Here is a 26,116-nt window from a genome sequence, read left to right on the forward strand (position 1 = left end):
ACACTTCTGGTTCCAAACATTTCAGATAAGTGATATTTAACCTGTACAACACTCTAGAGGAAGAATGAGAACAAGACAGAAAGAAACTGGACCCTGAATGAGCATGCAAGCCTGCCATCCAATCTGATGTTCGTGTTTGACTTTAAAGGAATAGGAAACTTGTTGGAGGGTTGAATTGGCTATTGACCTAACCTAATGCAAAAATGTGGACAGCATGCTGTGAAATTTAATTGGGCAGTATTGTTTTCGATTAAGCAAGCGTAATTTGGCTTGGAAAGAAATCCTAAAGAAGGTTAACTATTTCAAATATAAAATTTCATGGTGACTTTTTGAAATGAGATACCAATGCTAGTATGTGTCCATCCTGGTATTTGTACTTTAATGGCTTATATTCACATATAATTTAAAGATTGTAAGCATCGTGAGAACAAGGACCTTGACTCTCCTGTTTTTATCTATATTCCCACAATTTAACACAGTTCCACACATTCAATACCAATTCAGTGGAATCAAGAAATATGGAAAGAAACTGTTTGGTTCAAACAGAATGAGGAAAAGGTTTTTTAGTATATTTTGATAAGAACATAGCAGAAGTCTGTTCCTCTTATAGTTAGTATACATAATTTTATAGATCAAATTCCTCTGAATGAATAGGAGTGAAACTATATAGTGCTTTTATACCATTGCATGTATTGTCAAGTGGTACTCTGTCTGACACTGAGTAAGTGCTAATACCTATTGAATGAATGAATTTTATCAATATCAATAACTCTGGTTTAGTTTAGAGTATGTGGAGATAAGATTTATATTATATGTTGCTTTAAATTGCTGATGATAAATGAAGTTAGAAATACATATAGTGTGAACCTCAACTGAATTCATTTTTGTATCTCCTACAAAGATGCCCTATATGTCCTAGAAAAATGTAACTAATGATTGGGATGGAGAAATAGCTTAATGTTAGAGTGTGTTTAGCATGTGAGAAGTCTTGAATTCTATCTCTAGTACCAAAAAAAATACATAAATAAAAATAAATTAGTGATAGCATAGAATTGCTTTAGAGAAAAAGCCTAATTCTCATTTTGACTAATGAAGGAAACTTCACAAACTTCATATGTTGGTTTAAAGTAAGGGAATAAGCATAAAACATTAACATGCAGTTTTGAGAATGAATTAAAGTAAAATTTTACTTTGCCACAAATTCAATTATTGCAAAAAGACGCATATGTACCTCATTTGTTAGTTCCCGATAGTTTATTCTAAAATAAATTTAAAAGCTGTGAGATATCTTCATGTGAGATATTTACATTCTGGTTTTGCTGTGTGCAGGTTTTCCCAAAAGCTGCTGAAATTAATTTCTGAACTCCACCCTTTTGATATCAACTTCCAAGAAGAAAAACAAAGAAAATAGATAATAGAAATGACTATTATAGCTAATGAATTGATAATGTCTCCATATTAATAAAGTCTTCTTACCATTTCACTGAATAAAATAACATGGAATGGAAAAAATGGAATTGCACAAGGTAATTTGATTCCGAGTCTGATATAAAAAACGGAAAAATAAATAGTTCTATTGACTGGATAATTACAAATTTATTAATACGTGCTTTGAATACACTGTTGTATCATGAATGATACAACGGGAATATTAGTATTTTATTCTCTATATTCCTCCACTCCTTACCTTCATTCCAAGCAAGTAGATGTTTCCCTACCATTCCCCTGCCTCGGTGCAATTTTTTTTCTTTAAAGCCCAAAGCAAAACACTCGAAGAAAATCTCTTGCTTTGTTTCAAAAGCTAAACCTCAGTGAGATATACAAGGATCAGTATTTCACTTGGAGGGGCGTAAAAGTGCTTGTCAAAGAGAAGAATCACAAATAAGTGGAGGGAAAAGAAGTTTTATCATGAGAGGAAAGAAAATGAAATCTATGGATCTCTAACCCAAGATCCCCACCCCTGACTCACAATCTCCAAAAATCATGAGGATCACTGAAGGGATAGTTGTGGCACACTTCTAGGAGGTGGGACTGAGTGGTGACAGGATTCCACATCTTCTGAGGATTCTAGTCCCAAGGAGCCTTGACAATTGCAGACCTATGAGGCTTCAGGGATTGGATTAGTTGGAGATTAAAAGAATTTACTGGTTCCCAATGTGTGCTGGATTTCAGCACATTCTCTCCAGGTATTCTGTTCTGCTTGAGATCCCTTGTCTAATTCAAGACATTTGCCAAGTGAGGGCAGAATGAATGAAGGGGAGTCATGTGACAGCTCCTAATAATAAGATTCAATTTCCCTTCAGACTTAAAGTTGGATTTAATATGATTGAAAGAACATAAAGAAAAGTGACATTTATTTGACTTTGAATTATAATAGTAGCAAATTCATACCTCCTACACACTTGTAATATTATCTATACTATATAGCATATTAAAGAATAATATATTTTACTTAAGCTAAATAAAGACTGTTTTTGTTCTCAAAGGCAAATTTTAAAGCAGAAAATGTATGCATGAACAGAAATTTTCTTTCAATAATGAGTTGATATCAAAGCTGTTTCCAGTTACTGGTGCCATTTCCAAATTAAACAGGTTTTTATTATAATTCAGCTGAACAGAAGGAAAATAAAGCATAGAAATGTACTTCCTGTATTGTCATCTAAAAAACATACTACTGACAGATTTGATTATAATACAACATTTCTTTTCAAGTAACTTGTAGCTTAGAATACATATAAAATGATGGGTTTTTTTTTTTTTTTGTATATTCAGGGATGAAGCCAAAATTTGCAATTGAGATACTTGTTGTAACCCTAATCAAACTCCAATATTTCTATTTTTTGTTCATTTAGTTCCCAGCTACAGGCATCGTGTTAGTGTTCCCATTATTGACCCCTTTCCTGAAACCATGCTCTTTGCTCCTCTATAGTTCTTCCTACTAGTGTAAATAAATATATATTTCCCCAAACCACTAAGGTTGAGCTTGGCTATGTAAAGTGGTTTGGTCAATGGAGTATTAGTTGATATGCTGCACAAAATAGCTTTAAATGTACCTTGTGTTGGAACTTAATTTCTCATGTTCTTGCCTTTTATCATGAGAAGAACCTCCCTCCAGAAGCCACCATTTTAATAAGCATGAAAGCTGTAGATCAGATCTGGATGGAAACACTAGCTAGAATCCAAGCTTAGCTAAATCCAGCCAAACCTGGCTGACTAGAAGACATCTGAACAAGAAATAAATGTATAATGTAAGCTTCTGTGTTTGGGACAGTTTGTTACACAGCATTATACTGTGTACAGTAGACTGATATATCTTTCCATTCTCTGTATTTCAATAGATCTCCAGACTACTCATGGTGTTTTAAATATTTAGGTTACCAAAACTTATCAATTTATTTCTCCTTATGAAGGACCAATGGACATTTATATGCTATGGTTCCAAATTAGTATGGAACAAACTTTCAGTTGAGACTATTCAGTTCAACAATTAAATCCAATTTATTTAAAGGAATATTTTATTTCACTACAGGAGGGAGTAAGAATTGAATATTAGTAAGATATTATTCCAAGGACAAGACAAGTAGAAATATGAACTACTAAAAATGGAGAAAAATAATATGCTTTTGGAGAAGTGCAAACAATATATTGTGATTATTACTTAAGTTAGCCATCCCAAAAATAGTATGATCTTAATAGATGGAATATGGAAAAAGGGAAATATGTTTTCAGTGTGAACAACATTAATTTATTCAATTTTTATCCATTTTCTTACTGAGTGAATATTTTGAACTGTCTTCAATGAACCAGATGTCGGTGACATGGTAGTAAATAATATAATAATGATATCTAGGTTACTGGGCGTGACAGGACAAAATAGGTAGGATGGGACTGATACCAAATTCCCTGCATGGGACAGCGTCCAGTTCCAGAATGAGAGGCTAACAAGCCAACAATATTGTGTCCAAAGACATTTGCAGCTTTGAAAGAATCAGGAACCATTGCAACTGGTGTGATATGATCCAGAAAAGGGTCAAACAACTATCCTGTCCACTTTTCAAGTAGCTGAAGTCTTGGAGAAAGACATGAAGAACATTCTTTCCCAGGGAAGAAAAATTTGCCAGTTCTACAGGACATTTACCTCCAAGTCATGGGACATTTTGGATTGGTGACTGATTGGCCTTGTATTGTGGTGTAAGGGAAGGAAGAACATAAAGCAGACAAAGAAGTTTAGTTTACATAGTAAACACTGAACAAAACAGGTAAAGGAATTAGGAAAAGAAATGTAAAGTTTTATCTATTTCTACAATAATGCTGCATAACAAACTGCTCAAAAACATAGTGGCGTAAACTAATAATTACTTAGCATTTTTTTCACAAGCATATAGGTCAGTTTTGTGATCCTGCTGAATGGGTCCAGGCTGACTGATTTGAGCTGGGCATGCACTCCTCCATAGTCAGCTATAGGCCAATAGGAGAGATTCGTTAGTTTATTGTGGGTTTACCTCTATATCTGAGGACATGGCTCACTGAGCTCTACTCAGTGAGGTCTCTTTCACGCACCAGGCTACCTAGAGCTTATTTAAATGCACAGGAATACAAGAGAATGAGCAGAAACACACGGGACTTCTTGTGGTCAAGGCTTGCAACTGTCGTCTCATATAACATTTGTGTTTTAGTCAAATTTACACCCCTGTGGCCAGAATACCTGACAAGAACAACTTAGAAGAAGAAGTTTTTTTGAAGCTTATGGTTTCAGAGGTCTCAGTCCATAGATAGCTGATTCCATTGCTATGGGTCCAAGGTGGGGCTGCACATCATGGTGGAAGGGTTAAGTAGAGGCAAATCCCTCAGCTTATGGAAGGAAGAAAGAAAGGAAAGAAAGAGATAGGAGTGGATGAGGAAGGGCTGCAGGAAAGTGCATATTTCCAGGACAGACCTTCAGGACCCACTTCCTCCAGCCATGCCCCACCTGTCTACAGTTACTACCCAGTCAGTCCATTCAAACGAGGATGGACTGATTAGGTTACAGCTCTAATCATTTTGCCTCTGATTATTCTTGCATTAGCACAATATCTTTTTGGAGATGACTCATGTCCACAACATAATAATTTGCCATATTATTTTGGCCATATCAAGTGTATAAGCCACCAAGATTCAAGAGTTGGAGATATAGATTAGGCCTTTTTGTGGGAAGAAGAGTCAGTCCCACTGCATAGGGGCATGGGTAAAGAGAGAGAAGAACTAGGGCCACAACTGTCATCTGTCTATTACAGTAACCAACTATTTTCAATTTCCTATTTCGTGGCTGGCAATATGTTTGAGACTTTTAACAACTTGATCTCATTAATTATGGGAGCCGTTCTACCAGAAGAAACTCTGTCTCAGAGATGTCATATTTATGCATCACCATGCAGACATCATCAGCTGGTGGAATTAGGCTGGTAGCTCTGATGCTTTTTAAAAGCATCATAAGCAGCTCTTTAAGAGATCCCTCACACTGCTTCCCTAAATCAATGGCTTGCAATTTCCCCCCAAATGGTTTATCAATTGAAATAGAATCAATTCTACCACAGCAGGAATCAGAAGAGTTAGGTGAGAAGATGATGTGGTCTGAGATTGCCGTAGTTGACAAAACCCATGCTGGGAATGCTAGACAGGAATGAAGGGTGACCTGAGGTTCACTGGGCAAAATGAACTTTTACAAGGGAATAACCATCTGGGGAGCTGTATCATTCCAAATCTTCACATCCAAGGAGACCTAATGAGTTCAGGTTCTACTGAGGCAACATTTGTAAGAGAATGGGAAATGAGAGTGTGACTTCTGAGCAGAAAAATCCATATCACATTGTAATTTCATCTGGTTGATGGAAAGGATCATGAAAACAGGATCTATCCCCAGGGAAAGGGGTTGCACACATGAGCCTAGTGGTTTGCAACCCCTAGTTGTCTGGGTTTCTGGAATGGGAATTAGGAAGTAAATTGTAAGGTGATGCTAGCATGGATATTTCCTATTTTGTTCTTTACTATGCTGTTAACACCTTGAAGTGTTTTGGGTACATGCAGACATAGAGTAAATATTTGTGGAGTCATGAAGATAAGCGTATAACTAGATATAAATAGCACCCCTGGGGTTAAATCATTATAAACTCATGGGATCATAACTGAGAAAATGTCAGACAATTTCCAGATTCTTGTAGGTAAAAGAGGTAAAAGTCCCAGTCAGACATGGAGGCTTCTTACTTAGTGATTCAGAGACCAGCACTGATTCTCTGAGTGGCCTGCAAACCAAAGGAAGAAGACTCGCTGGTGTTTGCATTGTGTAATTTCCATTTCAAGCCATCTCTCTAGTGACGTCCAGTAAAGATTCAGAATATTCACCTTTGGCAACACTGAACTTATGAACAGAAGGTGATTGTTGCTATCAAGTAGACCCCTGCTGTTCTAAATGAAGTTTCAGACCATTAGCAGCATCACCTAATTCTCTAATAGAAATTGAGATTCTCAGGTCCTGTCCCAGACCTACTGAATCAGAATTTTGAGGGTGAGATCCAGGAACGTTTTTTTGTTTAATAATCATTCAATATGCTATCCGTCGTTTTATGATATTTTAGAACAAAGCAAGTTTCACAAAGTTACATGGGGTTTTTATCTGGCACAGGGTTCAAAGAAACAGTTACCAATAGAAAATATTTCTACAACCTCAAACTAGATTATTTAGGTATATTTGCAAAATTCATCCTTATGGGATTCCTGCAGTTTTGTATTTGAAAGGACAGTTTAAAGAGATGGAAAGTTGGAATCCATATTTTTTTTTGTTATTAGAAAGATAATAGTACATAACTCAGACTTTGCAGTTTTTTATTATTCAATAAGAAAAGGGACATATTTTTATTCCTACGTGATTGTCACATATGGTCTCTTTATTCTCTCCCATGTCCCTTCAGTGTGCTTGTCTCACGAGTGCTTCCTGTGTGCATGGGTACCGTGGTATTCTGGTGTCATTTTCTTTATTGCACTCTTCACTGGGACTCCTCTACGGCTGCTGCTTTTTCTCCCTTTGCTTATAACCACTAGGAAGTGGGTTTCTCCCATTTCTCTTATCTCTGCTTTGACTTCTGCTACTCTGTTCATTTCTCTCAGATCCTCTCTTCTCTGGGTTGTGATGATGCCTTCTAGATTTTTGCCTACAATTAGGATGGCTCCACTTGCTATCCTCTCCAGAACTTTCTTGTTTTTAAAACTGAGGCTTTTCCTTGTTGTTGTTGTTGCTTTCTCCCTTGTCACTATAACTTCTAGAAAGTTCTTCATAAAGTTTTCTCTTTTTTTACCCTTAGTCTCTTCACATTCATTTTAATTTCTGGAATGCTTGTTTTTCCTTCTTTTTAAAAAATTTTCTTTGTAGTAATTGTAGCGACTGCTTTTTGAAATCATATTAGAGGAAGAGGAGGAGAAAGTCAGAGAGGAGGAGGAGGAAGAAGAGGTTTTAAAATTTTTTTATGTTTATATCTGCTCTTCTGTAACATTTTTTAATACCTTTTTTCTTTTCTACCCAATTTCCTGAGCTGCTTCTGTTTTCATTTGGTTTTGAGTGACTTTAAGAATTTAACTTCTGAATTTTCTTCACCCTCACTGGCAGCAAACTCTGAGTCAACACAGACATCATTCCGTTGCTGTGATGGATAATTTGCACCCAAGTTTCTCCCCAGTTTATTTCCTTTACAGTGAAAACCCTCTATTTCTCATCTCCACTATTAGCTCCCTGAGGGTGGATTGAGAGTCCTGAGCCATCAGTGGGAACCCAACATAAGCTGATTCCAGAAAATTCAAAGGATGTGCTTGAATTATGCTGACATGACCCCATTTGTGATATTTAACGCATCTCACATTTCAAAACTGAATGCCAAAGGGCTGATCTCTGGTGTTCATGTCATCTTTGGCTTATTTTTTCACATGGAGTTCCTTTCTGCTATTCAAATTTCTATTCTGTTTCTTCTTTCTCTTTATTTTCTTCCGTTAGCTCCTAGTGGAACTTCACACATGAAATTAAGGCTATTCTTTACACATTCACCTTCCATAAGAATTTGTTATAATATAACACTTGTACTTTAGGATACTGTTGCATTAATTCAAGTTTCTTCTTATCATATAATAATTTCTGTTCTGCCATCCATACCTTTTGGATAGTGCATTCAGAGGCAGGATGAAAGTCCTTTTGGCACATGAATTTGGCAAAGGATTTCTCTATCTTGCAGTCTGAGCTAGGGAGGGCCCCTGGAAATAAGTTTTTTAATAAACCTTCTAGATAATTCTTATGTGTGCAAACGTTTGAGAAACACTGAGTTAAAAGACTTCAGAGGTCTCATGGATATCAAGAGGTTCCTATGACTTTCTTCTACTATTGTCCTGTCATATGACCTAAAATGGATCCTCCATAGCACAAAGGCAGTTGAATTTTTGACTAAGGAACAAAAGCAAATTGGCACATGTGTGAACAGATTTTGAACACCTTCTTCTTCATCACCATTAGTATAGTACCTCTTGTTTGCATAAGCATTCTTTGAATTGCTGTGAGGAAATTTAGTAACATTTCTTAGAGTTGTATAAAATAATGGTTCATAATATGGATTTGGAGCCCAGAAAAATCTGGTGTCAACTCCTACTCCACTATATATTATCAGGAGACTTTGGGCAAGTTCATCTCTGAAGGGTCAGTTTATTTTCCTAAAAAATAGCACCTTAACAGTAGCTATATAATTTTTGAAGTAATTTAGAAAAGGAATTCACATAATGGATTGGAACAGATTTTGATGTTTTGTCCATGCTAAATGCTTAATAATGTAAGTTACTTTTATTACTATTATAACAATAAGTATTAATATATGTACGTTGCCAAACATATTTTTCAATTATATAATGGATCAGTCTGAGTTTGTAGTACACTAAACATTTTTAAAACAAGATCACAGATATTGACCAAAGTACTACAAAAATCACATATCCTTTCATTCTGTGAATCAAATTTTGCTTTCTCCTAATAATTTAAATTTAAGTCTCGATTTCCTACTCATGCACAGCAACACTTGTGAGCGGGTTTCTCTCTGATGTGCCCCCAACGTGACACAGGAGATCAAACTGAAATAATAAAATAACACTGCATGAAAAGGGACCCAGGGTACACTTGTTAATGAGTAGATAAATGTTGTTCAGCCCCAGGAAAAAACTGCACATGGAGCAAAGCAATGGCTTTTTTAAGACTCAGCATACACCTTTAAATTATTTTCTTTCAGCTTCCAAGTTCTAAAGAGTGATTGGTGTGCACAATGAAGAGAGAGAGAGAGAGAGAGAGAGAGAGAGAGAGAGAGAGAGAGAGAGAGAGAGAAAGGAAGGAAAGAAGACTTGAGGCTAGGAAGATAAAGAGGAAAATGACCAACCTCCCTCCCTTTACCTCTCCTTCTCACTCCAGTCTCACTAATGGTTTAAGAAAGAAGGCAGATGCTGAAGCCACAACTGAGAAAGAGAGTCGTTTCAGGCCCCAGGCAATCCTTCTATCAGGGAAGGTTGAGGTCAGACACTGAGAACATCAAAGAAAAGAAAGGTCTTTGGGGTAAAGAAGAAATGGCATCCCCGTGAAGAATAAAGAGGAGGGAAATCAAAATCCATATTCTACGGTTTTCTCATGACAAACACACAGCAGATTTCCCCAGAAAGCAGATTAATTGCCCTTCCCTTTGAGCTATATGGATTCCCTGTCTTTTATTATTGAATTATAGACATTAGTATGGGAAATAAACTTCTTAGCATCTCATCAATATTTTTGCTCATTCATTATTTTGTGATTTTCCCAGAAAGACCTAAATGGGATCATTCAAATTCAGAGGTTTCTGTCTTTCTTTTCTGAAACAAAACAAATGCACCAGAAATAATTATTTCTAACTATGTGATAGTGCAGTGTGTTTAATGAGTTGAATACATAAGTGACTGGGGTCTTTAAATTTTGTGGAGTATTTTTTTTTGATAGGATAGATATAGAATGAACCCTTCTGGTCCTATGTTATTGGTTAGAGTTTAATCTGGAAGAAAGAAATATTGGAAAGAATGGTCTAATAATCTTGTAAGGTCTCTGCCAATTTTCTTAACAGTAAGGCCATTTTTGAAAATGATCAACCCTTGGGTACCATATGTTCAGAACATTCAGTGTTTTATTGCTCTATAGAGTTTTTTTTCTTTGACAAAATATCCTCTTAATCTTTCTCTAGTGATAAAGGAGGGAAAGGCTTTTTATTATTATTATTATTTTTTAAATCTGCCTGTCTGAAGCTTTATTTTGGAAACTCCCTGGATTCTTGGGGTACATGGTTTCCAGGACAGCTATCATTTAGAATTTGATCATGTCTTCTTTAGAATCATGATAAATAATTTGCGGTAGAATAGAATGTTTTAGTAGTATACCTTGTGTTAGGTTTGACAGAATCAATGTATTTATGGCAATACGGCATGTAAATTGGTTTATTTACATACAGAATCCTAGGCTAAGGTCAAATTCTTTTCTAATCAATATGCTTTTCATATCCATATGTGGTGATACTTGAAGATACTCCCAATTTTGCCTTCCAAGACCTGTGCTCTCTGGTGCTTCGAGTAAGATTTCAAGGCTCCTCATCTGAGGTGCACTGAGGAACCTACTGAGGAACGGGCCAGAGTTACCAGTGATTAGGCCATTGTTAGTTTTTGGTATTGTTAGGAATAGGCATTGGTGGTAGAAGGCATAAAAGGGACCATCAGGGTATTCAAGTTTTATAAGATCCCAGAGCAAACAAGCAATGTATTCAGGCTCCTAAACAGATAATTCAGGAAGAAATATGAGACTGAGATATAGAAGTGTAGAGAAGAGAGAGAGAGAGAGAGAGAGAGAGAGAGAGAGAGAGAGAGAGAGAGAGATTGAGAGATTGTTCCATTGACTGTATGCCCTTAGAAGTTATTCAATCTTTCTATGTGTTTGCTTCCTCTGTTAAATGCATGTAGTGGTCATAAAAAAAATGAGCCTCTTGGATTTCTGACTGTGGCAGAAATGAGGCCACAATTTCACAGGGCCACTCCAGTCAAAGAGAAAAAGCATTAGGGACATTAAGGGATGTCCATTCCAGGAAATTGGGAGCTCCTTTGATGAATGATCTTTAGCTTAAAGGCTTGGTGGTAGGTCAAATAATACCCACCAAAGATATCCGCTTCCTAATCCCCAAACCAGTGACCATGTTATTTTACATGGCAGAAGGGATTTTGTAGATGCCATCAAGGTAAGGATCTTAAAATAGGGAGATTATTTTAGACTATCCCAGTAGACCCAAAGTAATCACAAAGGTCTTTATAAGAGGTAGACCAGAGGGTCAAAGTCAGAAAAAGGAGATGTGATAATAAAGGTAGAGGTCAAAGAAGGTGGCAAGGAAGGATGGATGAGAAGATACTGGCCTTGAGGATGGAGGAGTCACAAGTCCATAGACACAGATGCCCTCTAGAAGCTGAAAATAGAAAGAAAATGAATGATCTCCCAGATTCCCAGAAGGAATGCAGCCCAACCAACACTTGGATTTTAGGGTTTCTGACCTTGTGAATGGTAAGATAATGCATTTGTGTTATTTTAAGCCTCCGAATTTGTGATCATTTGTTATGGCAGCAATGGAAAATCAATACAGACTTCCTATTGGTTTTCAGAAAATACCTTAGGATGGGCATTGCAGACAGAGACTCTTCTACTAAATATTCATTTCTTCCTTCTTTCCTTTATCTGGAGTCTGATGACTTTCCCAATCTCCTATAGCTCTTCTTAACTTTCCTTCACAGGAATTTCCTCTGATAGACTGCATGTATCTTTAATCCTATACTTGGTGTCTGTTTCTTGGAGGACTGGGATTAATACATCTAATAAATTTGTTTTTGATTATGCAAGGGTTTTTTAAGGTACCTACCATATGCATATGGTAATTGTTCAAATTATGAACTATCATGATTGTTAGTTACAGTGGCACTAATAACGTAAGACAAAATGCAGTTCATCTGTTCTTGGAAAAAATCTTGAGAAGTACCTCATAGTTTATTTGCCTATATTCATTTAAATTTCATCTAGACATTTTGGTCCCTCACACTGTCTCAGTTTAGTGGTTAGCACATCCAGTCCAGCCTGAGAGTAAACTTTAAAGTTCACTCAGAGAAAATGTTGTGATTGTTCAGAGCTGTTCTACATAAAGTCTAGTTTGGGGATTTGGAGCCAAGAATCACACTGTCATTAAACATTTAGGTCTTATCCTTGAATTCAGCAAGAAAATTGTATTTTAAGATTCATCTGTTTCAATTTTTATATCTCTATAGTGGGTCCCAAACTCAGGTAGAAAATAGAACATGTTTGAAAGGTCATTTCAGGAAATTAGTAAAATTTTCATCTGCCAGAACCTCATGAGTTCTGCCTAATCAATGGAATTACTAAATATGACAGAAGTACAATCACAAACTGAATTGATGAAATAGTCAATTAGTGCTACTGAACAGACTAGTTTTTGCTTTCCATGGTTTCAGTTACCTATGGTCAACTTTATTCTGAGAAAACTGAATGGAAAAATTCCAGGAAAAATAAGTCATAATTTTTAAATTGTAAGATATTCTGAGTAATGTGATAAAATCTCACAAGGTCCTATTTAGTGCCATTGGAGATGTGAATCATTTCTTTGTCCAGTATATCCATGCTACATACACTACCTCCCTGTTAGTCACTTAGTTGCTGTCTCAAGAATCAGCTAGTTTACTGTGTATACAACCAGATATGAAAAATTGTGCTCTATGTGTGTAATAAGAATTGTAATGCATTCCGCTGTCATATATAAATAAAAAATAAATTTAAAAAAAGAATCAGCTAGGTGTCAGTGCTTGTGTTCAACCAACCTTCACATCTTTATGTAATAGCCTAACACTATGTCACAGTGCCTACGTTAGTCACCACTTCCTCTCATCACGTGGGTTTTATACTATCTTACATTTTCATGAGAAGAAGGGTAAGTACAGCACAAAAAGACATTTTAAGATCAAGAGGGTATATTCACATAACCTTTATTATAATATATTGTTATAATTGTTCTACTTGACTGTTAGCAATTGTTGTTGATCCCTTACTGTGTCTAATTTACAAATTAAATTTTATCATAGGTATATATATGTGTGTGTGTGTGTGTGTGTGTGTATATATATATATATATATATATATATATATATATATATATATGAAAAACATAGTTGATATGGTATATTTGGTTCAATACTACCTGAGGTTTCAGATATCCACAGATGGTCTTAGAATGTAACCTTATATGTTGTTATGGTTTGGATATGAGGTGTTCCCCCAAGTGTTCCTGTGTTAATACAGGAATATTCAGAGGTAAAATTATTGGATTATGAGAGCTGTAACATAGTTAGTTTATCCAAGTTTGAACAGACTTATCGGGTGGTGACTAGGCAGGTGGGGTATGGCTAGAGGAGGTAGGTTACTGGGGGTGTGCCTTGAAAGGTTTACCTTCCCTACAGCCCTTCTTCTCTCTCTTTCTCTCTCTGCTTCCTGGCCACCATGAGCAGAGCAGAGCACCATTTTTCTGCCAGGCCCTTCCACCATAATGTTCTGCCTCACCTTAGGCTCAGAGCAAGGGAGTAGATCAACAATGGGCTGAACCTCTGAAATCATGACTCAAATAAACTTTTCCACCATCCAAAGTTATAGTATCAATTCATTCTACCAAAATTAGTGTAGAATATTCTTATTTCTTCTTCTTCTTCTTCTTCTTCTTCTTCTTCTTCTTCTTCTTCTCTCTCTCTCTTTTCTTTTTTTTTTTTTTTGTGATATTGGGGATTGAACTCAGGAACACTCAACCACTGAGCCACATCCCTAACCCTATTTTGTATATTATTTAGGGACAAGGTCTCACTGAGTTGCTTGGTGCCTCGCCATTGCTGAGGCTGGCTTTGAACTTGTGATCCTCCCTCTTTGGTCTCCTGAGCTGCTTCTTTTTACTTCTTTAAAAATTTGTTCTATTTTGTTTTTTATTGAATTAAGGGATATGAAATTGTTTTAATATCATTTTTTTTAATTTGCACTTCCTAAAATACATCTAAGTTTAAGCACCTTTTAATATGTTCACTTTTTACTTACTTATAAATTATATGTTCACATGCTTTTCTGACATTTCATTTGTGAAATCTATTTCTTAATTTTGTATTGAGTTGACAATTTATATCATTGAAATATTATCTCACTCTGTGGCTTGTCTTTTAATTTATGCAGCACATCTTGTGAAGCATGGATGTTTTTATTTATTGTATCAGTTATGTATTGCCTCATAAAAAATCACCTTGAAATTCAGGAGCATAAAAGCACCATCATTTGTTTGCTCCATTCTGTGGATTGGCAATGTGAGCAGGTCTCATTCCTGATCCGTGTAGTTTTGGCTGGACTTGCTTGTGTTTGTGGTCATTTGGCAGGTCTGTTGGAGAGCAGGCCAGATGGCCTCAGTCATGCATCTAGCATTTGCCTAGGACTTTTAGATGAGCACCTTGGTTCTCCTCCATGTGTTCTCTGCTCCTGGTTAGCTCACTTTCTCACTCAGCAGTGTGGTTCCTGAAGGGTACGGATACAAGCTCATGTCTCTTGAGCTTCAGCTTGGAAGTCACCAACATCAGACCTATTACTTTTTACTTCTCAAAGCAAGTGACAAGCCCAGATCAGATTCAAGACTATAAAGCCACAGACTCCTATTCTTCACAGGCAAGAGCATCAACTGCAAAGAGGAGACATGTCAAAATGGGAGGAATTTGCAATCTTCCTTGTTACATGTAGAATGCATTTCTCAATATTTTATTTTAAATTCTGTGTCTTTTTATCTTGAATAAGTATTATCCCACTTTGATTTTGTAAAGATATTTACTCACATTTTCCTTCTAAATTTATTAGGTTTGCCTTTTGAACATTATATATTTAATCCAGCTGAAACTGATTAGTATATATGGAGCAAACTAATTTCATGTTTTCTCGAATGTATATAATAGTTTCCCTTTGATCGTGTGTTAGTTTTTCTTTTCTCTGTGACCAAAATATCTGACAAGAACAACTTAGAGGAGAAAAACTTTATTTCCTCTGGAAATTTTGGCAGTCACTAGTAAAGTCAAAATAGGACATTGAAGGAAAACAGCACATATATGTTACCACTTAAGTTGAAAAGCGTAAAATAGAATTCTATGTGTTGTTTATCAATATATGTATGACTAAAAATATTACTAAATAAGTAGGAATGATAAAATAAGTTAGTAGTTGGGGGAAGAAAGTGTTATTCATCCTTCAAAACAAATATTAATATTTAATAGTTAATAGTTTATGTTGGTTGGTGGGTTCACAAAAGCCCATCAATTTTATTCTTCATAAGTGCTGTTCTACTGAACCACTTCATAATTAAAAATATAGAAAAACAAGTCAATTTGAACAAAGATTTATCTTAATTCTCTGAAAGCCATGGATATCTGAGAAGGCAATTGAGATACAGTATTCAAGGCCCAGTCATGCATTTCCCAGAGTAGTAATTACTAAGATCCAACCTGATACCAACAAAGAATTTATTTAAAATCTTTAATCAGAGTAATAAATCAAATGGATTTTTACAAATATCTGGAAGCCGTTAATTTATTTAACCTTGACCCAGAAAGTCACTTAACTTGATTTTTATTTGATGCTTTGCAGATATAAATATGCATGAAAAAAGTTTGAAGATGTTTATTTCTATGACTGACTGACATAACCAAGAGCTTTGAAACTCGACAGTGCAGAAAACATCTCTCCTTTCTATTTTCCACACCAACAATAAAAAAAGTAATCAAAAATTTTTCACCTGAAGATGAGCAAGAGATCTCATAAAAAAAAGATGGAGCATTCATGTAAATACATGAGATGATCTTTTGTGAATTTTTAACCCGTGTCAAATAAGTAGGTTTTCATAAATTAGAGCTGCTTTCTGATTTTAAGCAAGCATTCTTATTCAAGGGAATAGAAAGTTGGGAAGGAATGAATTTGATGGGCAGATGTTGATTGGAAAACTCCTGAGATTCAGCTGCTGTTATGGAACAAGACCAGGAGATACTTGGGGATTTAGATGATAAAGGGTGAGTATTGGGCCTAAGCCCCCTTTAATTCACTCTACCTCTACCTCAAACCCATTTAGGAAGCAGTACATCATCAAATCACATGAATCTGAATCATTATATAATAAAATACGCCTGTACCTCTTCCCATATGGATTCATGAAAGAAATGTGAGCCAACAGAAATTTATATCCAATCTCTCTAGCCTCTAAATTCAAAACAGGGAAGAGCAGAGGGAGGGGTTGAATCCTAATGGAATTTAACCAAGACTGACTGACTTTACTTGAATTCAGCAAGGTTAAGTTTTTCGATAACAGTGGACATAGAGTACTCTAAAAGAAAGTTTAGTTATAGTTAAATTAATTTTTTGAATCTATAAAACTTTGGTTCTATAACAGAGTAAAGGAAGCAAATAGAAGAAAGTTGTTTTTTTCTTTTAATAAAGGTGTGATTTCAGCTGACATCCAGCATCATTGCAGTCTCAAAAGTTGCATTGCCACAGACTTCTTTCATCTTGAGAAGAGGGGCTGTGTTTGTGTACTTGCATCAGTCAATCACTGGCTGTTGGCTGCTACTTTGAGACAAAGGCAGAGGAGTGTGATATTCCAAGAGAGGCAATTCCTCCTATGAGATGGTACAAGTCTCTAAGAAGGAGCAGCTGTGGGCCTTGGCAAATGCTTGGAGCAGCTGTGAAGGGGAACTGGTGGGCACTGGAAGCATCCCCTGTGATCCGAGAAATCAGTTGAATTCCCACCTCCACCCCCTGGAATCCCTCCAACGGTGGAGAAAAGCTCAAGGCTTTTCTCAAACATTCTTATTAACACCCTAGGCTCTCACTCTCTTTCTCAATTCTCATTCGTCCCACAACAATTTCCACCAAATCTTACTTGGGAAATTACTTTTATGTTCTTATGCATTCCTTCCGATGCTGTAGCTTATGGTGTAAATGTTATTCTCTGAGTCCTTCTGGCTCTTTGGCTCTAAATATTCAAAACCAGACTTTGAACTCAGAGGTCTGTTTTTCTCTCAAAAGCATGACTCTTGCAATCAAATACCTTCACTTTCAATGCTACAATCTCCACTATGCATTAAAAAAATTCCCATCAGAAACTCATTTGATTTTTTTAAAAAACCAAACTCTAATCTTCACCATCAATTTCAGGCAATAAATACCATTCTTTCCATGAACCAAGTGTCACTGAAAGGAAAACCGAGAGAATGGCACCAAGCCATCTCTAGTGGTTATTTCTGGAAAGTAATTTATACAAAAAAAAAAAAAAAAAAAAAAAACTTATTGAATACTAACTGTTAACCTTTGGTATTGTCTGAATGAATTTACAATGAGTAGAATTGGGAAAGAAAAAGGATTGGATAAAAAGAGAAAAAAATGGTTATTTTCAGAAGACCTTCAGTCATGACAAACTTCCTAGTAGGGTTATCCTGGTTCACACGAATTCCGTTGCTCAGCTGCAATATGATACCGAGGTTACTTCATGTTGACTTGTCTTAGTTGTTGGCCATCCATCGTGCCCAACCTAAAGATAGATGTTGCATTGAGAGGAAGAGGGCTGAAAATGCACAATCCTCTTGACTGGAGGCAAATGGTAGAATTTATCATCAGCCGTAGCAGGTGATATAAAGTCAGCCCTAAATTCCAGACTGCAGCAGAAAGGAAAACAAGTTAGAAGGGGCTACTGACATCATAGGAAAGAATGTTGACCAAAGGAAAATACCCGAGACAGCTTGTGAACTACACAGAGGATTCTTCTCTACAGTATGTTATGAAAGGAGAGGGGCTTGAAATAGTCTTTATATGGACTGTGGACTTTAAATACATAAAGTTTCCATAGAAAAGAAGAAGGTCTCTTTAAACAAAGAAATAGATTAACATCAAATACACTTCTCTGAATTCTTACCATCAGCCAAAACTAGAATTATAGACTAACTGGAATAAGTTATAGGAAATGGAGGGGCTGATACTTTCAGTTTAGTTGAAATTTCAGGGGGTTTTGTTTTTATCAAGAGAAGCATCTCCCATTGCCAGTTTCTTATGGGAGGGCTCATGCCTTTGTTTTTCTCATCATAATGAAGACACATTTGATCAAGAAATAGTTTTTCATTGATCGTAATCAGTAAAATCCAAACTCTGACTTCATAAATGTTTTAAGAAACTTAGAATCCAATATTGGTGTTTATGGGGGAAAGAAGTTGTCAAAGACACCCAGTAAATAAGAGCTGCCTTATTGCCCCCACTAGCTGGTAACTCACATAGGGATAGTTCATGAAATTAAGCAGATGGAGATAACAATACCAATAAGATTTCAGATAATAATAGATTGTCCAGAAACAATGGGGCTTCCTGTTATTAACCACAAAAAACACATTTCAAACCAAGTCATAGACATCTGTGACTATCACAGAAATATCCCCTTTATGAGTAAATCTCTGTCACATTTACTGCATGGAGAAACAGCCTAGGATACTGCTTTATGTAGGTATGCTGGCTCTCAAATGGGAAAATAAGGAAGGGGACTGAACAATGCATGCTGAGTCTTCATTCCAAACCCACCAATGTGGTAAGTCATTACAGTTTTCCTTGAATGGTGGTGGTGATAAGAATCCAGCCATCTCCAGGGAAAATATCACTTCATGGAAACCAGAGTGGGAGAGAACAAGTGCTTTGTCCCTAACCACAACGCCCAAACTATTCATTGGCTGCAAGGTTATGTGTTATTAGTAATTGAATTGACTGATGAAATTCAGCTAAATAGTTGTAAAGTTATTAAAAAGTGTGTAAGTTCAGTGAATGTTGTTTGATCTTGCTTCCATCAGTTAAAGACCATGATATATACATATCCTTATCTATCTATCTATCTATCTATCTATCTATCTATCTATCTATCTCTGTGTAACATTGAGTAAATCTTAAAATTCTTCCATTTTTCCCCCAGGGATGACCATCTGAATATTCCTGTGTTCTGGGAATTATTACTCTTGGCTAACAAAAGATACAGGCTAAAGCTAACCAAGGCTTTCCACATCGTATAGATAATCACTCATGGTAATTGTTCATGCTGGCCAACATTTCTAGTTTTCTGGGCACATTGAAGGAAAGTATCTCTGCTCTCATCAAATTAGACATCAACAAGTCATTTACTTAAGCTATTGAAATATGATAAGTAACATATATCACTTCTGGGCTAAAACTTTAGAGTCAGTGTGTGGTTTGCCAAGTTCCCTTACCAGTACCACAATAATTAGAAATGTTCAAGACATTGGGTAACTGATAATCCTACATTCCTGAGTGTCAATGCTGCAGACCACCATGCTGAGTTGATATATCATGATGAATAAATAGACCACCAGAGTTTTAATCTACTTTGATACTGGGAAGTATGACCTAGCATTTCTTGACTGGTAAAGAGTACACTGTAGGGTAAATAGAGGAGATTGCTCTTGATTGGAGTTGATTCTCTTAGGGGCTTCACCCTCCCCAGGACTTGCTCAGCCATCCTAAAGGCTTTGGGCAACTCAATAACTGGGAAACTCTCACACTGATCATTAGTTTAATCTTTTGAGTTGCTGTGCTAAAATCTTCTGTTGTTGCAGTATTCAAAAAGACAGTTTAAGAGCTTCTGTCCATCAAAGGTATCATGATCACTCTCATCTCTGGAGATTTCCTCACTGCTACTGTAATATCAGTGTCCACTCATAGATGTCCACTTTTACTTGGAGATCTTCTATCTTCAGAGAGCTGATGTTATCTATGTGAGCCACTCTGTCCCATCACTGGTGAACCACTGGCAAGTAAAGGTTGATTGCTATTTTTATTTATGGGTTTTTTTTTTTGCTTGAAACTATTTTAAATATGGTGCATGGTTATACCACTATAACTAAGAACCAAAAGAACTAGCCACAATATAATTTCCTAAATTTACCAATTTCTTATCGATCCTTCTCAGACCATGTGGTAAGCTGAAATAAGTCCAAAAAAGCCAAGTAGCAGGGTCTTATAATATTTTTCTTATGTCTGGAGCATGCTATATGTAGAGTGTATAAGGATTTGGATGTTGTTATGATTTGCATATGAAGGGTCCCCCAAGAGGTCATGTGTGAGACAATGCAGATGATATGATTAGATTATGAGAACTGTAACCTGGTGAGTGGATTAATCCATTTGATGAGATCAATAATTTGAAAGGACTACTACGCCAGGTTGTAACTATAAGTAGGTAGGATGTGGTTGGAGGAAGTAGGTCACTGGGGGCATGCCTTTGCGGTTTATATTTTTGTGCCTTGCACTTTCTGCCTCCTGTCTATCATGTCCTGAGATGATCTCCTCTGCCACACACTTCTGCCATGATGTTCTGACTTGCCTTGGGCCCAGAGCAATGGAATTAGCAACCATTGACTGAACCTCTGAAACTGTGAGTCAAAATAAACTTTTTCTTCTTTAAGTTGTTCTTGTCAGTTACATTGGTCATAGCTATGTAAAACTGACTAACACAAATCTGGATGGAATATTCCCCCAAAAGCTCATATGTTGGAAGAATGGTCTTCAATGGGGGCAAGGATCAGAAGTGGAGCTTTTGCCTTTAGTAGTTGAATGGATAAAGAAAATGTGGTGTAAATACACAATGGAATATTATTTAGCATTAAAAGAGAATAAAATCATGGTATTTTCAGGTAATTGGGTGGAGCTGGAGCATATAATGGTAAGTGAAATTTGCCAGTCCCAAAAAAACAAATGCCAAATGATTTCTCTGATTTAAGGATGGGAAAGGGGAGGGAGAGGGAGGGAGGAGACATAGGGGTAAGAAAGATGGTGGAATGTGATGGTCGTCATTATCCTAAGTATATGTATGAAGACACAAAGGATGTGACTCTGCTTTGTGTACAACCAGAGATATGAAAAATTGTGCTCTATATGTGCAATATAAATTGTAATGCATTCTGTTGTCATATATAACAGATTAAAATTAAAAATAAAAAAAAATGGGGAAAAAAAGAAGTGGGGCTTTTAGGCAATGGCTGGATTAATTGATTAAACCCTTGACAGCTGAATGGACTACTGAGAGGAAGGACTTAGCTGGAGGAAAAATGTCAGTGGGGGTATGCCTCCTCTCCATCTCTGGTTTCTAGTTGTCAGTTTTCCTTTGCCACACACTTCTGTCATGATGTTCTTTCTGTATCAATGAAGTTGGCAGACCATGGACTGAGACTTTTGAAATCATGAGCTCAAAATAAACTTTGTTTATTGATCAAGCATTTTGGTCACGGGGACAAAAGGCTGTCTAATACTGAGTGATAAGCATGATTTTTAGAATGATTTCTGATAGCCTGACAATGGTTTGTCAGGACCAGGTCCTGCCTGTACTCCCGCCCAAATCTAACTGATACACGACATGGTGTCCTTCTATCAGGAGCACCTGTAACTAACTTACAATAAGCTTCTAGCATTTCCAGGGTCAACTGGAAGGCTTTCCTGGAATGCACATATATTAGTAAATATGAACTCTTGAAATTAGTTATCTGAAGGTTTGACTGGAGTTGCAGAACTTTCTTCAAAACTGACTCATGTGGCTGGCAGGTTGAGGCTGCTTGTTAGCTTGAGGCTTCAGTTCCTCTCCACATGAACCTCTTCACAGACTGCTCACATGTTCTCACTACATTTCTGGCATCCCTAGAATGGGTAATAGAGAGCAAGACAGAAGATGAATACCAAGACAGAAGATGAATACCTTCTATGATCTAACGTCTGCAGTCATAAGCCATTACTTCCATGCATTCTATCAGCTGGGAATGGGTCACTAAGTCTGGGAATTCAGAGAGGAACATTAGGAACATTCACATTTCCAAAGTAGGGAAGGAAAACAATTAGTGAATATATTTTAAAGTAATCATATCCTGTTAGTCCAGAAAACTTGTGCAAATTCCATATTCTTTTCTTCTTTACTTACAAGTTTACTCTCATGCTTGTACTTTGAAATAGACATTATTATCGCTGTGTGTATATATGTGACTGCATGACTAATGTGATTCTGAAACCTGTACACTCAGAAAAATGAGAAATTATATCCCATCTGATTCAAATGTATGATATGTCAAGGTCATTGTACTGTCATGTGTAACTAATTAAAACAAATAAAAAAGTATGAAAAATAAACAAAATGTAAATAATGCTGAATTGAACATAAAAAAAAAAGAAGATAGAAGGAAGGAGGCAGTTAGTTTATATTTTTTAAAAAAATACAAATCTACTGTATTTCCAGTAGTTTTTCCCAGATTTCTTTCTTCTTTATGAGGTAATAACAGGATAGAAGATGGTGCTCTTTTTTTAAAACTTTCATCTTGTATATGAACCCAAGAGACTATTCTTTATTCCATAATGAATAAGATGTTGTAGGATTGCCTTGATCCATCTTGCCATTTATGCAAAGATGCATGAAAAGAAAAATTCATGATATTTTTCTCAAGGACTACTTATAACTTGTCCCAGTGGGATTTATATTCTAGAAATAACCATGCAACAAGTAAGGGCACTGATCTTCTCGATTTCTCAGTTTCAAAGGCTGGGCACTGACAATAAACTTTTGCTCAGTTTACCTCCCTCACCACACTCATCCTCTCCTTCCTCCATCAATGAGCTCTTGAGTTCTCATTTCATGCCACACATGGGAAGACAAAACAGCAGCTCAATCACTGCCTTTCAGATATTGTTTAAAGTTTGTCCTTGAAATCTTAGATATTTAAAATGTAGATTCTTAGAAGCTCCTCCAGACCTTTGAATCAAATACTCTTGGCTAGCTATTGGGAAACCATATTAATAATGTTGAGGCCTATTGTATCTTGTTTGGAAAAATTCAATCTTGGTTACCATGATGATGGTATTTTACTTGTGCTTTGTGAATCAATGGGTATTACACTTCAGCAGGCTTCAAATTTATGAGCCCATTCCCAGAGTTTCTGGTTCAATAAATTGGGATGGGGACAATAATTCATATTTCTAACAAGGTCCCAACTGATGCTAATAGTACTGATTTAAGGATCACACTTTGAAAACCAGCAATATCAATACTAATTGTTATGTGAATTTGTTCTAATCAGGTCTACTTAAAACTCCCAGGGTCATAGGACTTTGGACCTAAAATAGAATTTGTAAATCATGATGCCATAGTACTTCTTTGATACCTGATTAAACAACAGTTGAATTTCACAAATTTTATCTTAGAGTTAAACAAGTCAAGGAAGGTATAGAAACATAGCTGAGATTTTCCAACTTCTGGTCCAATATATCTCCATTGATCATCCCACTTAAGAGTACCTTTATAGATGCCCCTCTGGGGCCAAATTACCATGGAGTAATAAAGGATAATCATCCCAGCTTGAATCAATCAAGGTCAGAGAGGATGATGAAACTGTGGATTTTGTAAAACTGAATGAAAACAATAAGAGGTCATGTGCCTCACAGCTAAAGAGGAAGTGGAAGAACTTGTTTGCTTTTTGGGGTATCTTATTTAAATCATCAGAGGAGCAATTTCTTTTTATGAGGTATATTAAGAAAGGACTGGAAAGTGAAGCTGTGATAAATAAAGCCTATAATTTTAGTGGCAGAGCTTGTGACCAACTGCCAAGAAAAATATTAGCATAGAAACTGATAGTCTGAGAGTATATGAATCCTGACATTTCAGATAAATATTTAGCACATGACCCCATAAGGCAAAAATAAAGAACAACCTTCTAAACTGTGTGGCCCTGCAGACTCAAAGGCAATATGATGACTAGGTCCTGCTTGTTGCTGACTAAATAAAAAGAAGTTTGATTCACCACAGATGAGCAATAATTGTCTTCATCACTAATTATTTATATCATAAGGCCATCTGTGATGTTCTCATGATTTCCAAAAGAGAATGCACTCAACTTGAAAGGGAGGAGATCTTGCCAGTTTAGAAGTTACATCTGGAAGGGTTTGGAATTGTAGAGCTGCTTACAGGTGCCAAAGAGAAGCAGAAATCTGAGTAATTGCATCTGTCCTAAAGTTCTCAGTTGGGTTGGGCTCCTCAGAGGGAAATCTTGAGACAGGGATGAATGCATAAGCTATTTGAGTAGGTTGTGCTCCTGGGGTGGAGTGGGAGAGTTAGCAAGGAAGTAGAGAAGCAGGACAGAGACAGAAAATCAAGCAGGAGTAGAAGTCCCCCAAAGGATGACTCATCTGAACCCATAAAGGAAGTAAGTACTGTAAGTTTACCTCAAAGGTTTTCTGGATCCAAAGAACCTGAGTTTTTATTTCCTTCCACTGACAGCCATTGATCAAATATTCCCCCAGTACTTCTGCTGCTCCATGAATAAGCAAAGTGCTCCATGGAAAAGCCCTGTGGAAGATCTACATGTTCTGAAAGTTCAAAGCAAGAGCTCATTAATTAGTTGGGGGAAAGCGCCCACTATGAGTGTTCCCATGGGAACCCAATGTGTCTATTTTAAGATTCACATGTTCAGGGAGATCCAAGATGGTGGGCTCAAGGGAGGCTGCATTCTGTGTCACTCTGTGACCTGGGATTCAAGTAGTGGGAACATGTTTCTCTGCAAGTGATTAGAGCTCCTCCAATGCAGGAATCATGGCCTCCATCCAACATTTATTTCCAGGCCTTAGCGTCAGCAAAAGAATCCCAGCCACTCACCCATGCATAACCTCTGGGTGCCTAAGTAGGACTCCTGGTCCCCTACTTATGCTGGCTGTCACTCCAACAAAGGATATCTGGCCACCACTTCAGTGTGGAACCCCGTCTACCAATATGGGGCTTCCCCAGTCACCTCCATCTTAGGACACTACAACCACTGCCATAGTCCCATACATGTGGTAGCCTGCACCTGGGAATACTGCACAGGGTCTGGAGACAGCCACCAGCTACAACACAACACACCAAAGAGCTGCATCTCTGAACATGCAGCCCACCACCACCACCCGACCCCACCCAACCCGACACCCCATTGCTGAAAGCAGCTGCCTCCATCTTGAGACACTTTGTCACCATCTTTAGTTGGGTCAACCTCCATCTTGGAACACTGGCTGGGGCTTAGAAGCAATATCAAGGTAGCTTTAGTCCCCAACTCTCCCACCTCCCCAGCAGCCACTAACCTGGCACAGTGCTTCTGACTACACAGACGGAAGGTAGCTTGCAAAACCTGGTTCTGAACTACCCAGTACAAAACAGCTCTTCCTGACAGGTGTGCAGCCCCCAGAACACAACCCATAAGACCTACAGAGAGAAAGGTTCCTGATTGGGAAGTAAAAAGGAGAAGGTGAGTGAGATACAGTTTAGAGACTAAATTCGAGACCAGGAATTTTCTCTAATTATGAGGTCTACAGGCCATATAAGGAGATAAGACCAGGTACCCACATTAAACTAGCATACCCCCCTGCCTTGCATTGGACAAGAAGAAAAGTAGGAAAGATATTGATCTTCAACAAAAACAATCCTTGTATCTTCCTTTGAGATTTTTTTTCTTCTCTCACCCTCACATCCCCAACATTTATGAAACCAAGTATTTTTCACGAATTAGGTTACTGAGGACTGGGATGTCTGAATAGTATATTACAGTTGTATTGTATATTTTTAATCTGATATTTTTACCTTTTTAATTTTTCTTAATATTTATGTTTTTTATACTCTATTGTCTTCCTAATTACTTGTCTCCCCAAAATGACTTTCTCTGTCTTCTCCTGCTAGTAACCAACTTCTTTAGATTTTGCTTTCATGCTTTCAAAGATATAATAAGTCTATATCCTCACCTTCTACCCCCTTGAAATCTCATCCTACACCTCCCTTCTGGTTCTCTGTCTACCATAAGAAACTCTAGACCCTTTTGCAAACCTACTGTTTATATTGTAGATAATAATTGAACTCACCATTTCTGTATATTGTGACAAAATTGTAAATGTCTTAATAGCAGCTAT

At 36.9% G+C, this 26,116-nt stretch overlaps 1 pseudogene; it reads right to left on the reverse strand.

Annotated features, from left to right (window-relative positions):
- Window positions 1–6,940: 6,940 nt before the first annotated feature.
- On the reverse strand, window positions 6,941–25,215 carry LOC114107653 (corepressor interacting with RBPJ 1 pseudogene; annotated as a pseudogene).
- Between the last annotated feature and the right edge of the window lie 901 nt (window positions 25,216–26,116).

The sequence above is a fragment of the Marmota flaviventris genome, chromosome 2 (assembly GCF_047511675.1).
Source record: "Marmota flaviventris isolate mMarFla1 chromosome 2, mMarFla1.hap1, whole genome shotgun sequence".
NCBI lineage: Eukaryota > Metazoa > Chordata > Mammalia > Rodentia > Sciuridae > Marmota > Marmota flaviventris.